Genomic DNA, 5,099 nt, shown 5'->3' on the forward strand with positions numbered 1-5,099 from the left:
TGCCTGCAGACAGAGATGCAGGAGAGTTGTTGGAGCTTCATGTGCTGGAGGAGGATTTCAACTGTTTTTCACAGTGTGTGTGACCGCAGCATGGTGGTGGGCAGCAAAGAGAGGAGACAGAGGCAGGAGATGAGCACTGTGTCTTTCTAGCATTCTCCCCCCATGAAGACACAGCTTGATTCAGCTAATGGCAGTAATTAGGGATAATACTTCAGTAAGAGTTTCAGATTTCCTTTATAATTAACCCCAGGGAGCTTACATTGTTTTCTACCTACAGTAACCTGTCATATGTGTGGTGCGAATTTCTTGTCTTTTTCTTCAGTTGTGTTTTCTTTTTCTTTTTCTTTTTCTTTTTCTTTTTCTTTTTCTTTTTCTTTTTCTTTTTCTTTTTCTTTTTCTTTTTCTTTGTCTTTGTCTTTGTCTTTGTCTTTCTCTTTCTCTTTCTCTTTTTCTTTTCCTTTTCCTTTTCCTTTTTCTTTTTTCTTTTTTCTTTTTTCTTTTTTCTTTTTTCTTTTTTCTTTTTTCTCTTTTCTTTCCCCCTTCCAAATTCTAAGACAAAATTTTACTTTCTCCATTCGTAGATAAATGGGACATCACTCATGAAAATAACTCCCTTGCCGCCTCTTATATCTGTGAGCTGATAAAGAAGAAGGGTGTTTTGGGATCCTGGCCAAGAGTGGCATCTATAAAGTTACTGTTAATAGCTGCTGTTCTGAAGCCATAGGCCAAAGGTGGCATGAACATGTTAAGTGGCTTGCTGATACCGTTGCCAGAATTAGAAACACTTCAGGGGTTTGATGTGGTTAGTTCTCAAAGCACATCCAAGAAGAAGGTTTTCATAGTTCCTGTTTTCCTGGTGGGGAGATTAGCTAGGACTGCTAAAGCAGAATTAGGTTTAGATTTGGGTGTTTATAACAATTAATTATTTGCTCAGGTTGCTAGTTCCTTACCTGAACAAATATTAATACACCCAGAGCTGAAATCGACCTAGTCAGGGCTCTGCTCCTCTTTTTTTACCATTCGTCTCTGGCCCTAACCACTTCACACCAGCCACATCCAGCATGAAGGATGTATACGTCGTCAGCAGATGTAGATGGATGTCTGCTCAGTGGCGGTTTCTGATTTGTTTCTGATCTGCTCCAGGATATCCTGGGATAACCTGCAAGCTTACGAATTTCCTGAACTTTAGGCCAGGTCCACATGTTTGTATTTATCCTCAATTTGTGGCTCTTTCCTATACATTTTTATATTGAACACCTGGATCTGCTTGTGCTTTTGGTGTTTGCACTATCCAGTGGCAATGAGTTCCACAGTTTAACTTGGTGCTGTGTGAAAATATACTTCTTTTGCTGCTTTTTACTCTGCAGCCTGAAGATTTCTGTGAAAACCCCCACTTTTGCGTTGCAAAGAATAGTGAGTAATATTCCCTGCTGAGTTTTTAAAACCACTTCTGATAGTCATTCTTGACATCCTGCTTGATTTTCTTCAATCATATAACTCAATTTTCAAGCTAAGGAGCCCTACACTGTTTAATCTTTTCTTATATGCCAGCTATATTGCTGATGATAATTCCACACTTGTTAAAAAATCCAGGTACCATCAAGATCTAATAAATTGCCCAAACAGACCGAGAGAAGAATTTTCTTTTTCAACCTCGTCCCACAGAAGCCACATGCAAGACAGAAGGAGATGCAGTGAGAAACATAACTGAATTTTCTCTGGAAAATGACCACCTTAGCATAGTATGATGTATTGCACTTTTTAGAAACCACAATTTTCACTACCAGTTCAGCAGCATGGATATCTGAGCAACTGCTCTAAAATTATTATCCAAATTAAATATGTCTGAGTGCTGGCCTTGTAGTGGTAAGTTCTGAAATGAGAATTAGTATTTTTCAAGTGTTTCATATGATGCATGCTCATGAGAACAAATTACACGTGTTGTACCTACAAATACCCATAGCCGTGTATTTTTAATTTGACTCAGATACTGATGGCAGTAACCAGAAAGACAACACAGATGCTTTGGGTCTCAGACCCAGATGTTTTGGTCGCTGTGACAACACCTGTGCTGACTCTGTTGGCAGCACTAGCAGCCCCAACACAACTGCTGTGGCTGCACAGCCCTCAGAGGAGCAAACAAGCCTTGTCCTCCCGCAGCAGAGTGCTGGGCAGCAGCCTGAGTGGGTTGCAGAGGTTTTTGTCTGTTGCAAAGTTACCTCAGAAGCTCGAGGGAAAGTATGAGTGAAGGTGCTAATGTTTTACTCCCTTTGCTCTCTGAAAAGCAGGGGGAAGGAGGACACAGCTTGTTGCTTACAACAATGTATTTTTTTTTTTTACCCCTCAGACCTTCTTTCTATTTACATTAGAATTTGGACATGGGAAGGTTCAGAGATGGGGACGTCCCAGTCAGCTCCCCTGCATAACCAAATCTTTCACAGATTCACTGGAGTGATTTCATCTCAGTGGTTTCATTTCACACTTGTTAATAAGATTAATAAGTTCATCTTTCTTTCAATGACTTTGCAAGCATACCTTAAGAAATGTATGATGAAGGTGGAGAAACACTTAAAATACAGTAGTTATTGACTACTTTTTATTTGTGTGTTAGTAAACATTTTATTTCAGTCTCAATGCATTATATCTGCATGAACATAGGTGCCAGGTTGTGCTGTTCATACATACCTTCCAGAGCGGGGCAGTACTTGATGATTTGGTGAGGCGTCAGTGCTTTGTTCAAATTCTCCAGGTATAACTGGGGACTTTCCTGTAATCAAATGAATAGACAGAGGATACAGGGTTTTGTTTTCATGATTTTTTCCACAGGCAGGTTGTTATTACTGCTGAGAAGATGGGAAATATAATGCAAATGTCAAAAAATCTAGATGATGGCTGTATCACCAAGAAGCAGAAAACACGATCAAATGGAAAAGAGAAGTGCTAGGTTAAGTGTCTTAACAAGGTCAAACTAGATGCCAAAGAAGCTGTGTCCAGTATGATGCATGACACCCAACACAATTAACAACACTATTTAAATTTGTAAAATTCTTGGTTTGGTCAAAATTTGTCTGAAAGCATTTGATGGAAGGTGGCCATTAAAGATTAGCAACACAGAGCAGGAAGGAACACTTATATATATTTTCCTTGTCAGTAAAGTATTTTTCAGTCATGAGAGTGGCTTGTGCTGCATGCTGATCTTACAGATGGTGCAGTAAATCAGGGCTAACTCTGAAAGTGTCAGTGGAATTACCTTTGTGTAAATGGCATCTGAATTGGTCCCAAGCTGTGAAAGACAAGGATTGCCTTGGGGTGCAAGCACAGATAGAACTAAAGGGTTTTATCCCCCCCTCTACCCCCCCCTCTATTTTTCCTTGAAGTCTGACTCACTTTGTGGCTTTGAGCATTTTGCATAATTCTTTTGCCTTGGTTTCCTTCCTGTAAAGTCAGCTGATAGTTCCAGAGGAGCTCTTGAGTGGAGAACTTTGATTATGGAAATTGCTATGGAAATGCTTGTTTATTACCGTTAATGGAAGTAATATAATGCATTAGAAAATTTTAGCTCAGCCAAGGGACTTGGAGGGCAAAAGGCACCACAGATTCACCAGGAGCTGTTTTTTTGAAGTACCAGCTTTTATTCCATATGATGAAGAGAACTTTCAGCTTTAAGGGAAAGTGATTATGCCATTCAAGAGTGAAGCAAAGAACACAATCCTGTGACTACACAGGTCAGACTTCAAAACTCAGTACAAGTTCCTTGTGACTTGCATGTGAATTCAATGTCAGGCAGTAGTGACCACAAGCTCATCTTCTTTGATGCCTGTTTGTCTTACATTAAAGTTGAGGGTGTTCTGCAATATCTCCGTAAACACGTAGGATTTGTAGGTCTTCTTTCCTAAGCAGAGACCTTGGGCTTACACAGCCTGTTGCAATCTTTTCCTCTCCTTCTTTCCTCTTCCAAAAGACACACCTAACTTTTGGATAAAACTTGTGAGGAGTGGGGTCTGTTTTTGTTGTCTCTACAGTGACAAGAGTGTTCATTAAAGCATGTGGGCATGTTACCACACATAATCTTGAGTCTGAGAAAAGGGACGCTCACATATGAAAATCCTACCTGTGTACTTCGTAGGGGCTGACATGCTGCCAGAAGGGAGCAAGCTGGCAACTTAGCAGCAGTGATAGATCAAAAACAGAGAGTGATGTTTTCCTAATGTCTCACATAAATAATCGAGGGCTATGTAAAGGAAAAGAGACCTGAATTTTGGGAAATAAAAGTGCAGAAGCCTGCTCACCATGAATGCATCCTTCAGCTTTCTAACAGAGGAGGCTGGGACGTGCCAACAGCAGAAGATTCCTGGCCTTTAGTATGACTTCGGACATTGAAGGTGGGATTAATTTTGCCTAAACGTGGCCATTTAAAAGCCAAGTGTCTGGCCTCTTTCCACGTTCAGTGGAGGAAAAAGAGGTGATTTATCCAAACTCTCTGTCCCTGGGCTGTAGAGGAAACCTAGTTACACCAGATACTAACTTACAGACAGCTAAAATTAGCAAGATGAATTGCTCTTTCACTGCTTCGTATGTTTAACAAATTGCACACTTTTCCCACAGTTGTGTATAAGGTCTCTGTTTTACAGGGAGAGAGGAAAGTGAGGCTGAGATGAACTGGCTTCCCCAAAGACAGTTAGCAACAGAACCGAGATTAAAACACACATGCATCAGATGCCGGCCTCCTCCACTTTGCCATGCATGTTGCCTCCCCCCTGTCCTAAATTTCAGATTACATGGCCTCCCAAAGATAACAAATAACTTGTCTCTGTGAAGGAAACCATTTCCATGTTTTCTCAAGGGCATAGAAGTGGGTCAAAAAATATGGCTAAGTGGACAAACACAGCCAGCTCCATGATGCAGGTTCTGAGATTTAGGATTGCTTGTGGGACATCCAGGGCTCATTACCAAACTCTGCTAATTTCAGTTTCCTAAAGTTGGGTGGCAAGTTTCACAAAACTGGGCTTGGGAAGAAATATGCAGTGATTTACCTGCCTCGCCTGACAAATGCATTGCATCATTGCTGTTGCTTTCCTTGCTGAGCATATGGAAGCTGA

Source organism: Columba livia, chromosome 3 (genome assembly GCF_036013475.1).
Source record: "Columba livia isolate bColLiv1 breed racing homer chromosome 3, bColLiv1.pat.W.v2, whole genome shotgun sequence".
Lineage (NCBI taxonomy): Eukaryota > Metazoa > Chordata > Aves > Columbiformes > Columbidae > Columba > Columba livia.